Source organism: Taudactylus pleione, unplaced genomic scaffold (assembly GCF_031769625.1).
Source record: "Taudactylus pleione unplaced genomic scaffold, aTauple2 ptg000028l, whole genome shotgun sequence".
Taxonomy (NCBI): Eukaryota; Metazoa; Chordata; class Amphibia; order Anura; family Myobatrachidae; genus Taudactylus; species Taudactylus pleione.
In genome coordinates, this window is record NW_028284430.1 from 23,412 (window position 1) to 36,621 (window position 13,210).

Consider the following 13,210-nt stretch of genomic DNA (forward strand, 5'->3'; position numbering starts at 1 on the left):
CCCAAAAATTACATGTAATTATTGGCCAAAATAAGCTAATTTAAAAAATTATTTTGCCTAATTAGTTATTAAGGATGGTGTCCCAGTGGTTCTGAACCAAGTCTCCAATATTTCTACTTTAGGGATTTGCCCCCATCTTTTCTACTGCTCAGGAGGTGGTAAAAAGACATTTGTGCAAATCCATTGGAGAATTTGCACCCGGGAAAACCGCAGCTAATAGGATTGTGTGATATTTTTTCACCTGATAAGCTGTTTGTTTAGATTTATTTTTTTCAAAAAAGCTGCTTATTGCGACTAATTGAATTCCCCCCTAAGGGTTACATTTGCTAAAAGTATTTTATAAACCTCCGATTTTTGCCTCTTTCTTGGCAGATTTTCTGCAGGAATTTTATCTTTAAAGGCAATACACAATGTATCTGATGGCTTCTAAAAAAAATAAATGACAATTCAATCTTCACTGTAAACATGTTACCACTGTGGTTATGTACTTGGTTTATGTCCAAAGCTTCTGTTCTGGAAATCGGTCAGGACAAACTCCCAAAACTGGGATTATCCCATAAATATTGTAATAGTGCTGCTCTTCCCTACATGTAATTGCTGCTTTGACAACCTTGCTGTAGGCTTGATTCAGAGGTGTACACACTGCCAATGTCTGATGTAGTGGAGCTTTTTTTTTTATATAACGGCGTATGTGTCCTGATTGTGTCCCCACAGATAGTTAGTAAAAATACAAATGAAGCGCTTGTTAATATCTAATAATTCGTATGAGATGTATGTGTAGCACAATACCTGTAAAAATAAAATACAATTAGTTACATAAGTAATGTTTATAGCCGCTTTTGTTAAGTGTTAGGACAGTCAGTACAAAGTTGTATTCCGGTTTCCGATGTTTGCCTTTAAATATCCGTGCAGTGGAAGGTAGCATGTATTGGTTTCTAGCTATCCCTAACTCTGCTTACCTTCCATTCCTCACGGCAATTTCTGCCGGCTGGTTCTCTTCCCGTGTATGTCCGCTCCGTCTTCCGCTAGATGCAGTGCAGAGATAGCTGCTCCGTCTGCTTGCTAGTGCGGTACTGGGGCGATGCTTCACGTGTACTTTGTTCAGTGCTCTCCAACGCGTTTCAGGCTATGTGCTCTTTGTCAAGGATAATTAATTAGATAGTAAAAATACAAATGGAGAGCTTGTTAATATCTGGTGTGAATAAGCAGCTTTCTATATATAACATTTATGAGCGCGGTAATTATACTGTGTCCCCACAGAGTCACAGTTGTGATTTCAGACACGTGCAGAGAGAAGTGTATTTTAAATGTAGTGGCCATTCCTGGGTGTGTGCAGGAGATAGTCCGTGTTATGGGAATGTCGCAGGTGTGTCTGTGAAAGTGGTTGTGTACATAGACACGGAACTGCTCACTTACCCGGATGGAGAAACTGCACCTGCCATAGGGCTTGTGCAAGTTTCAATGGTGTGTCCAAGGAAGCACCGATCCGTATTACTGCCTGTACGGACACTGAAAGTGGCCATCTGCGTCCTTGCACATTCAGACACAAAGATCTACACAAGGGACGGACTTTGTATCAGTATTTGCCTAAAGTCACAGACTGGTGACTGCCGGTAGACCCAGCTGGCGACGCTTCTGTGTCCATCACAGAATCAACCCTTCTGGGGATCTGGATCCTGGAATGGCTCTATGGAAAAACGGTAAGTGCGATTTACCTGCTGGGATGGACTAAATGAAGATTTAAGGCGTACTTCTCCAAACAAGCCCCAACATTAACAGCACCCACGTGTAATAATTAGCCTGTTTCCGTTTGCCAGTGCCTGATCTGATGCTGAACATGGAGCTTTATGTTGCTAAAAGCATTGTGCTTTTACATTTCAGACTTGAATATGCCCAGAAGTGTCCACTTTTACACTGCTTAGTAAATAAACCCCTAATTTCACTGCTGCTAATTGGGTGTCACCTCAATTTCATCGCAGCACTGGTAAGTATAGTGATAATAATGCAGATAGCGAGCAGGGACAGAGGGAGAAAAATGTGTTACAGGAGTGGGACATGTCACATCAGCTTAATAGCTGCTGCACACGCTTCTAGCCCCACACAGGTACTTTCCTGCCCTGTAGTATATTCTTTGTATCTTACACTTTTAAGGTGGATAACATTTTATTTGGAACCCTTGAGCCAAAAATAACATGGTGCATCCCTGATTTCAGGCTTAAGTTGCTCTGTTGGCTGTAGTAGAATGTTAAAATCAGTGCTTTATATCCCAGAATAAAGATTCCTAATGCAGCACAGATCTCTTATAACAAATGGGTATCCTTCTTTTTATTCAGTGGATATTGAGCCTGCAAAGGAGTCCTCCGATGTAGAGACATCTCCTTTGCTTACAGCAAGTTCAAACAATATCCCTGAGGAGCTGGCAGCAGCAGCAGCAGAAGACTGGTCTGAACTCTCAGCCAGGAAGCCAGAGGAGGTTGTTGAAGAGAACGCACCATCAGCGCAAGGTATGTATAGGGAAGTAGTAAGCACTTGTGTACGGTAAGGGCTCCCACTCCTTCATAGACAGGTGCTTTTATGCTATAAAAATAGCTTGGCAGTGCTAAATCTCCTCATATGGACAGTAATAAATGTGAAAATGGAATCACTGAAAAAAACTCCAATCCGCAATATTAAAAATGCGTGGTTTATTAAATCAAATAAAAAACCTGTATCAACATACATTAAATAGTATCAATAGCTACAATAACATGTTGAAAATAACTTGAACACTGTATATGAATGAAACTGATGGTGTGGGCTCCCTTATCGTGGTTTTCTACAGAAAGAATTCTCCCAGAGAGAAAGAAATGCATTAAATGTGTCCATATCATCAATTTTATTTATATCCTGTGACCTTATCTCGACCTACACTCTCCGTAGATACCCATTTACCCGTGAGTGTTTGTTAGTGCCTCTGTTTACCGCTGCACTTTGTCTGGCTTTCTGTTATAGGGTGCTGGTGGACCCCAGGTCAGCAGCCATTTTGCCCAAACATCGTTACGCAGTGGGCACTTTATTTTGTTCTTTTTAATTCTCTAACAAACAGGCCTGTCTTCGTTCACAGGGGATACAATTTAAATAGGACACTTAGGGGTAAATTTACTAAGAATCGAGTTTGGGAGAGTTGGCATTCTCTAGAGTTTGGGCATTTTTTTTCCACTCGCAAATTTACTAATGTGAAACTCGGGAGAGAAATCTCCTTTGCTACGGGAAAATACTGGAGAGTTGGCAAACTCTCTTCACTTCACCATCAGCTAAACTCGAGAAACTTTTCACTAGTGAAGATAGGATTCGGGAATTTACCGAGAGTTTATAAACTCTCATGAAAACGGACAACACTAGTAGTTTGTAAATAACATTTAAGCAGAGGCACATTTCACATTACTGGCTCCAAGGAGGTACATGCAGTAGAGGAGCAAAACATATAGGCTGGGCTGCTGTGTGATTTTCTGGCAGAGCTGGACGGGAGTCACTTGCTGCACCGTAGCGTAGATGCTGTGGGTGGAACCACGGGGAAGCACATCAGGTGATTGCTGTAGAGGCTGTGGCAATCACCTGACGTGCTACCCTGTGGCTTCACCCATGGCGTCGACGCTACAGGGGAGCACACGTCAGAAGTCACTTCCTCCTAGATGACTCGGCAGTACTGCAGCTAGGTGAGCTACCAAAATTAAGACCGCGAGCTACAGGTTGGAGACCACTGTTCTAGGGTGTATGATATTCCAGGTAACATACATGATAAACTATTGTAGATATTTGTTTTGTGAAGATGCCATACCAAACTCAATATGTTTGGTCATATTGGTAGCAGGAATACTTATCCTTTCTATAGAGAGGGAATTTGGTATGCAGTATTTAGCAATACTATCTATTTCGTAACACACTCACCAAAACCCAGAGTCCTACTGAAGTCCCTAGTGCCAGGCCCACTTTCAACCAGTGTGGTTTTGAAGGATTGAGTGGTCTTGCAGTAAACATTGATCGAGCAAGACCTGAAACAATGGCAATAAACTTATTAGAAGCAAGGAATAATACAATATAAACAGAGTATACTACAATAATCAACATTTTTTTCTTATAGATGCTTATTCTTATAATCCCATTTAAGAGGATAAATTACTTTTCAATCGATGGTATCTGTGAAACATCATTAAAGTTTAAACACATTTAATAATAATAAAAAAGTTATAGATCACTTTTCTCCTAACAAGCGCTTTACATTTGCCTTTACAGCACAAAATACATAACAAGCTTAACTAGGGACATCAGTGAAATGCTTGGGTGAACAGGTAAGTCTTGAGTCTTTTTTTGAAGGATCCTAGAGTGGAGGCCTCTCAAACTGTGCGGGGAAGCGAGCGCCATAGAGTTGGAGCCTCAAAGCTGAAAACTCGGCCACCCAAATTAATTCTGGGAGACTCTAGGTACTGTTAATAGTCCTTCATCAATTGATTGCAGTAATCAAATGGGACAGTAAGATATCAGAAGCTGCTTCAAGTACCTTGGACCCTGGTCATGTAGGGCGTAGAAAGTAGTAAGATAACAGGGTGCTTAGTGCTCACTGTCAGTAGGCAGCAGACCTATAGTGAGGTCCCCACATCCCTAACATGACATAACAGTATAAAACAATTGGATCTGCGCCCGAATAGAGAGTGGTACCTTAAATATTAGGAAGAAATGCACAGATAAAGGTTTTATGCACCTCAAAACCTTTTATTATTTCGGAGTAACAATGCTTCGGAGCTTTGGGTGTTTCTAGAAGTGTAAAAATTTGTGAAATCAATTCACCTGCCTGTGAGCTGCGTGTTTGGCAGAAACCTACACAGATCAGTCTGATCCATGTATATTTCTACCTGTAAATAGTAAAAAAAAAAGGGTTAAATTAAAATAATAAAATGACGTAGGGTCCCCCCCTCCCCTCAAAATCACAACCAGCCCCGGACTGCTCAGCTAATCCTGGTTCCTAAAATTACGGGCAACATAACGAGTAGAGTTCCCCTGTAATTTAGGAACCAGCACCTTGCTGCAGGGCTAGTGCTGGTTTTAAATATAGGGGGAGGAAATGCGTAGGGTTCCCCTATATTTAAAATCAGCATCGGACCCAACCTGACTGGGGTGTAATGCCACAGCCAGGAGACCCCATCTCCAGGTCTCCATGGCCAAAGCATTTGCACCCCAAGCCGGGGATACATTTAACCGTTTTTTTACAGGTACAACACACAAGCAGCCCTTACATATCTCCACTGATATGTGCAGGCTGCTTGCTCGGGAGAGTTTTGCAGAGAGAAAACACTGCAATCTCGGGTGAGTAATCTCTTTCAAAACTTGCTACTCGGGGGGGGGGGAGATATCTCGATCTGCTTCACCATCGGCCATCTCACTCTCAGCTAATCTCACATCTTTGTAAATTTGTGAGTTTCAGGAGCCTCAAATCACCCGAGTTTCGGAGATGCTAATCGAGTTGAAAAAAAAAAACTCGATCAGACTTGATTCTTAGTAAATTTACCCCCTAATAAAATAAGTCTAAAAAAGAATGAACTCTTGTCTTGCTGTGCTCTGTTATTTTTGTATTTATTTATTTTAGTGTCTTTGTTCTATGTTTGTGCTTTTATTTTACTTTTCTGTACCCTGTGCTTCCTTTCTACTTGATAGGTATTTATCTAAAATGAAACCAAGCATATAGGTGTTGTTGAGCTCATACTGGTGTTTTTCTGAGAATAACATCACTGTGGTATGTCCATTATTGATTTTTTTTGCTTAATGTATAATTTTGTATTTCTGAGACATTAATGTCAAATGGGGTTGCTTGTCTAGTAAAAGGGGGAGAGCACAATAATGTAATAATTACGAATATTAATAGGTGCCCTTATCCTCCACCACATCTAATCACCTAAACCTGTAATTTATCAGGTTTAGGTGATTTGATGTCTTGAGGTATTTCTCCAATAGTGCTTAAGTAGAATTAAGCACTAGCCCACAGGAATTGGAAAACCAGTCTGGTGTAAAAGTAACACTCTTCTAGTTAAATCAAATTCAAGCAGGAGATCTATACTTTGCCGGCATTGAAACCGACACAGCTACACAAAGCTCTCAGGATGTTCCGGTAGTGATCACGTCACTTCCCTTCTGACTGACCAAAATCAATACGCAGCCAGTGATTGGTCATCAAGCGGCTCACAAACAGAATGTTCCCTACACATTTTATATGTCTGACAACTCTTTAGTGGAGTCCATAAATTCTATCCTCTATTTATAAATAATTTTAGCTTTTTGCATGTAAGTTCTAGAAACCGTAGAACTACTCCAAAATAGTCATATCAAATCATTTGGGGTACTCTGTAATGGAGTCAAATAGTATAATGAATGAAAGTAGAATCTTCTATAGTAATGTTTAATCTAAAAATATATTTATAATTCAAAATCAGACTTTTTATGTAACTTTTACATTCACACAATATAAAGGGAACTGCTGGATGATAAAAACGCTCAAATCGATCAAGTAATTGTATATTTAATGTCTCCAAATAGAAAAGAGACAAGAAAGCTTCCATGTTTCCAGGAGTCATTTGGCATTATCATTTAAGGGGGCTGCTGTTTATTATTAAGTACCATGGATTTCACTCTTATATGCAAAGGTTAAAAGCACTATAAATAATATTCACAGACAAAAAAGCCATCCCCTGATGAAATGTTGAAACGTATAGGAAGGGTTTTTGTTGTGAGGTCCTTTTGCTGACTGCATCGATTATGGCCTCTCATGAGGGAAGAGACCTGGATGCTCTGGATTGCAACCACTTCTGGAATACCGTGGGAGCTTCGTGCAGTGTATTGTTTGAATGCAGACATTGAGGGGGAAATGTTCTGCTTGAATTGGATTGTTACTAGTAAAAAAACAATTATTTTTTTTTATCTTAAGATGTTTTTATGTGTGTTTAAACATTTTTGGGTTATTTAGTGCACTGTGGTGATTTTCCAACACCTGTAGGTTTATATATAAGGTATCCTATTTATTACACAATTTAGTAGAATACCACAAGGGGGTCTATTTATGTTAAATTATCACATCACTTTGATGCAATATATAGATTTGTTTACATTAAATTCATGTATACTTACCCTTCCTGCGATGCGATCCTGTAAGCAGAGCTCCGGCAATCCAGCCTCCTCTGTTTCTTCACATTTACTGTGAAGTCAGTAAGGCTCTTCCTTCTGCGCATGCACCATGTCATCTCAGGGCTGGGGGTAGGGGCAGAGCGAGGGGGCAGTGGGGCAGCGGACAGTCAGGAGGAGGTGACCTGGCATATGCATGTGTCTGATCACCTTACAAATATACAGCGGCGGTGGGGATAGGAGCAGAGCGAGGGGGCACTGGGGCAGCGGACAGTCAGGAGGAGGTGACCTGGCATATGCATGTGTCTGATCACCTTACAAATATATAGCGGCAGTGGGGGTAGGAGCAGAGCGAGCGGGCACTGGGGCAGCGGGCAGTAAGGAGTAGGTGCCCTGGCGTATGCATATGTTGGGTTACCTTACTATAGCTCTGAGCTCCTCTGATTAGCTGCTGTCAGTGAAAAGGGCGGACAGAACGGAATGGGTATGAAATACCGACGGCCGCATGGCCGGCGGTTCGATTCCCGTCAGCGGCAGCCCGACAGGAGCAGAGTGCGACGCAGCAGAAGCCCAACAGCGCTGGAAATCCCGATCGTGGATAGGTAAGTATCCACTAACCTAACCCCCCTAACCCTAACCCTCCTTAGGGGTGCCTAACCCTAACTTCCCCCCTAAGTGCCTAACCCTAACCACCCCCTTCCCCGCTACCTAAACCTATGTCCCCCGGGGGTTGCCTAACCCTAAGTACCCCCCGGGGGTGCCTAACCCTCCCTCCCCCTAGCCTAACCCTAACCCTCCCGGGGGGGTGCCTGTCCCTAAGTCCCCCCCGGGAGCCCTAAACCTAACCCTCCCCTCCCGCACAGCTGTCCGCTCGCGGCGCCCGGCATCACTACGATCGTGATGCCGGTCTCCAGGCGTCGGGGAAATGCATCTAGACGCCCGGCATTTCACCCATGCCGGGATAAGACAGTCGGGAAGCCGGCTGCCGGTATTTAGGCAGTCGGCTTCCCGATTGCTTCCCGACAGAACTGGTAGAAGGCAGGAAGACAGCAGTCTTCACTGCTTTTCTCACATAACAAGCCTCCTTATGCCATCCTGATTCTGCGAAGCGAAAAGCAGAGCACTCTATGCTTCTATTAATCACACTCCCCATACTAGTGAATGAGGAAGCAATAACTACACTAATAAGGGGAACTGCTGGAGAAATCTGAGATTTCTTCACGGTAACCCCTTCTCTGAATGGGTTGAAGCAGTGAAAAGTTATTTTATCACTGATAAAGGGCTTTTCACTGCTACATGAATAGACCCTTTGATCTTTAATCTGCTGACCTGATACATTACACTAAATTTACGCATTGAGGAGGTTAAGGGCACATATCAGAATTTAACATTTAATAGATTATTGTGCATTCTCCTTTCTACTATATACGCTACCTTTATTGTAGACATGATCTTTCAGTTAGTGTTGATCTGGCCAGCATAAGATCATATTGGATATTTTTATAGCTTTTTCTTGCTAAATTTATTCCGAATTAATCTAGAATGGTAACCTTTGGAAATATTGTTTAACTGATAACATCAACCCAGGTCCCAGCGCCTATACGCACTGCCCTTTCTCATTGCATCTATATCAAGGGGTTGGGTATGGGATGCAGGCGCTTGGGATCCCAGCGGTCAGAATCTCGACGCCAGCATCCCGAACAAGGTTACGATACCAACACCTGTCGGTCAGTATCCTAACCCTCCTTTCCTGGTGCCTAAACCTAACCCCCCCCCCCACCTAGTGCCTAAACGTAACCTCCCCGCACCCTAACTCTCCCCCCTTAGTGCCTAACTCTAACCCTCCCCCCTTAGTGCCTAAACCTAACCCCTAATGCTAACCCTCCCCCTAACCCCATCACTTACCTTCGGGATGCCAGCGACGAGATTCTGACAAGTGTCAGGATTCCGGTGCCGACATTCTGAGCACCAGAATCCCTGTTGTCGGTATTGTGACCGCATCCCATATCAAGAGATTGAATGAATCCTTCATACCCTGTGGCTCAAAATCAAGTATAAACATATTTACCTACTCTCCTGGAAGTTGTGGGAGGTTCCCACCCGCTTCCTAGTGAAGTGGGCAAGATGGGGAGTTAACTGCTAGGAATCGCGGCTCTGTATGGAGGGGGCGGGGCAAAGATGACTTTTAGTCCTGCCCCCTCCTCGCGGTCCTGCTATTTGCGGCAGTTTATTGTGATGGAGGCCAAATGACATAGACGTCCAGCCCCGCCCCCCGAAGTGGCCAGCTGTGTCTCCTCTCCGGGCTTCTCACTGAGAGGAGATATAAAAGTCGGCAACTATGAGTATAATACAGCAGATTATTTATATACACTGCATGGAGGACTCAAGTTTTCATGTTCAGTCATGCTAACGTAGTGTACTAGCACATGGTAACTTAATAGCTGGTTTAATTATTTTATTTATAAATGGACTAATATATATATATATATATATATATTGAGTTTTTTTGTCTTCATTTTAGATAATGATGAGATAGCAGAATCCGAAAAAGTATCAGAAAGCTCCTAAAGGTAATATCCTTTTTTTGCATATATGACTCACACGCAGGAGTTCATTCCCAAGCAAAATTGCCCTTGTACCTTAATTTTACCATTTTAGTACTAAATACAAGTAGAACTCTTATTTTCAAAATTACATTTAAAAGTGAAAAGGACAGGCCCCATTCTCCCAGAGCACTGTAGGAGTTGAAATTGGGGAAAACATATGTAAAATTTCCTCCAGTGCTAGAAACTGCTGCTGGGGCCAGGGGAGGGGTTGGGGCTTTATGTCTCATCATGCAATTACATAGGTTAGCCCTGCCCCTTCACAGGGAAATCACTGCAGCCAGTTGTAAAGTACACTAAAAATGTTCTATCCCAAAATCCTGGCACCCACAGACTCAGGGGGAGTCCTCTCTCAAATGATGTGGCCCCTGAGAAGTTATACATCAGTGATATATTAGCACATGAGGATAACCCCATCACTGCAAAAATCATTAAACTGCTTCCCAGGGTGCTACAGTAGCAACAAGCTACAAATGCCCACGTTTAGCTCCGGAGATTCAAATTCTAAAGTGTAAATCAAGAGAGCGCTCGCCATTCCAAATAAGCAACTTACATAAAGAGATTGTATTTATTTACGCAGTATAAGCTAACAATATTTTTGATTCTGAACTTGACAAAGAATTTGTTTCAGCGTCCGCATTCATACCATCAACATGTCATATTTTGCATTTAAATTATTTAGACAAAATCATGTCTGAGAGGAGTTACATTTATTTTTTGGGAAACATTCACAAAAAAGCTCAATGTCTGTAAAATTATGAATTTCACATTTCGAAATGTAGTGATTAATGGCAACGCTGATGCTTTTTAAATACAATAAATGAAAATTTCCTCTGAATAAGTTTTAGTAACTAAAAAGGGATGGGGGATATACTGTATATATAAAAGTGAAACGAGATAAATTTGAATTCTACATAAATATTATTCATACACTATTATTGGAATTTCACTTGCTAGGTAATTTGAAAGTGCCTTTACATGGAATTAAAAAGATGATGTAAATTAAATAATAGTCAATTGAAAAGGAATTTTTTTTTCTCAAAAAATTTTCATTTTAATCTAGGCTGATATTGTATAATAATAAAAAATAAAAAAACATGACATTAGCAAAAACAAAACCGGTTTATTTATATATGCTGCTTTGATTTACAGTATGCGCTTATTATATATTTTATTTCTTTTTTATTGCAGAGATTTAAAGTCCTTCAAATATGTTCAAACATCTCCCACACAACCTCTCGTGTTCCTGACATTCAGCATTACCCAAATCCTGGAAAGGTCCAACCTGTGTTATTGAACCCACCAAACATTGCTCACGGATTATTTCCCAGAATGTCATCACAATTCACTTCTATTATAGAATAGAATGATTTACATGTACTCACTATCACTCCTCTCATTGGTGGATGGAAAGCGGAGGGATTCAGAAGAGTTCATTGTGTTAATTGTTACAGTTTGCTACATAGAAAATGATAGAATATTGGGCCTGATTCAGACCCGGTCGCTAAGCTGCGCTCGCTCACTAGGGGCGATAATCGCACATCTGCGCATGCATCAAAGTATGCATGCGCGAACCAGTCACTGCGGCCGGGAATCGTGCGCTCGTAGTACACAAACTGGACGCTACTTTGGGTGACAGCGCCGTTTGTGGGTGGTGACAGGGGAAGGTGCGTGTGAACGGGGGAGTGGATTTGCGAACGCAGGCGTGTCTGAGCTTCAAAACTGAGTTTAATGAGTGTGCATAATTAGCAATGTAGCGTCATTGAACACGTCGGTTGTTTTTTTGCCTGAACTGATCGCAGTGCTTTCGGTGGGGTAGGGTCTACCTCAAGGGCTGCGAGCTGCTCCAATGGCTCTCGATGTTACCGATTATTCATACACTTCCTGGAGATGACGTGTGTTAACAATGAAAAGTGGGCGTCTTTATAAACCAGCAAGCGCTCACTGCCGTCACTCTCTAAGACATAAAGGGCGTTCTTAAGCCAGATAGTGCGATCGTGGGATTTGCATACCCAGCCCCTTTTGGCAGTGAGCGAGTGCAGCTTAGCGACCGGGTCTGAATCAAGCCCGTTATCTAATAAATAGTAAACAGGATACTGTTCCTTATTTACACTGCTTTGACTTGCATGATATTGAAAGTTACCATGTTTATTTGAAGAGCGCAGCAGTCAGGGTTACTATATGGTCCGCTAGCTCCATGGTGAGATTAGTACTTGTCCAGGTACAGATACAGCCGGTTCTTGGTGTTCCTATAATACAATGCAGTAAATTGCTAACAATGCAAACAATCAAACGTCAGTTAAAATTATTATCCGACTCCATGAACCAGATCAGGAATGTGCTGCAACTATTGTTTGACAATCAGAATATAACTAACTACAGATGGATGTGTGGCTTTTATTCTAAATGAGGCACAAATTTAATATGCTGAGACCCATTATTATAGAACAATGCTTATATGATGCATAGCTCTGTATAGCAGACCTGTAAGCCAGTCATCAGTCAGGAAAACCCAAACTGTGATCTTGTGTAACTTCCCTGTGCCCTGGGGAGATGAATACATGTTGCTTTATGTATATACAGTATGTAGTATATTATAAAAGATGAAAGCATTTTACTAGCTTTGTATAGAGTATACAACTTCATCTGATCAGACATTATCAAATAAAAGAAGAACACAAATCAGATGAAGTGATTCAGGGCAAAATTTACTAAACGGCGGTTTGATGGCGGTTTCTATTCTATTCTAAACCCCGGCGGTTTGGTGGTGGTTTTGCAGCGGTTTCTAAATGACGGCTCTGTTCTATTCTATTCTAAAATGTGTTTTGACTGTGGTTTGGCGGCGGTTTTGTTATCTGCAGATTTACTAAGACCAAAACCGCTGCAAAACTGCCATCAAAACACATTTTAGAATAGAATAGAACAGGGCTGTCATTTAGAAACTGCTGCAAAACCGCCACCAAACCCCCGAGGTTTAGAACAGAATAGAAACCGCCGTCAAACCGCAGCTTAGTAAATTTTGCCCTCAGTATGTTCTTACAGATAGAGCAAGCTTGGCTGTATTTCCTCACCACATATACAGGCTATAGTGGCACTTACAGGTGTACACCAGAGTCTGTGTTCTTGCTATATGGCAATATCAGGCAGAGCTTTCTGGGAGACATACTTTAACAACTTGCTCACCTTACTCTATGGAATATGAAGCGTGTTTGTTTCCTACACCCACTGACACTATGGGAGCATGGGAAGATAATAATGAGATATGTGTGTGTGTATGTATGTATGTATGCATTAGATAATTGGTGTCCTGCCTCCACAGGTTGCTGGTTTACAGCTACCTATATGCTCAGCTGAATGATGGGAGATAAACACCAACAGTAAACAGTCCCTGGTGTAGGTATGTGGTGGGGTAATCTCAAGGTCCACTGGTTGAATATAAGTAATACATGTGAGGAAACAGT

At 41.8% G+C, this 13,210-nt stretch overlaps 1 long non-coding RNA gene across 2 annotated transcripts; it reads left to right on the forward strand.

The window, feature by feature from the left end:
- The first annotated feature begins 1,075 nt into the window (after positions 1-1,075).
- On the forward strand, positions 1,076-12,530 carry LOC148539120 (uncharacterized). Of its 2 annotated transcripts, none has more exons than XR_015871196.1 (4): positions 1,076-1,700; positions 2,334-2,504; positions 9,668-9,716; positions 10,941-12,530. It is a non-coding gene; the product is annotated as an uncharacterized LOC148539120 (long non-coding RNA). The 2 variants fall into 2 exon arrangements; XR_015871198.1 differs by lacking the exon at positions 1,076-1,700 and adding an exon at positions 4,273-4,328 and having other exon boundaries at positions 2,138-2,504.
- The last annotated feature ends 680 nt before the right edge of the window (positions 12,531-13,210 follow it).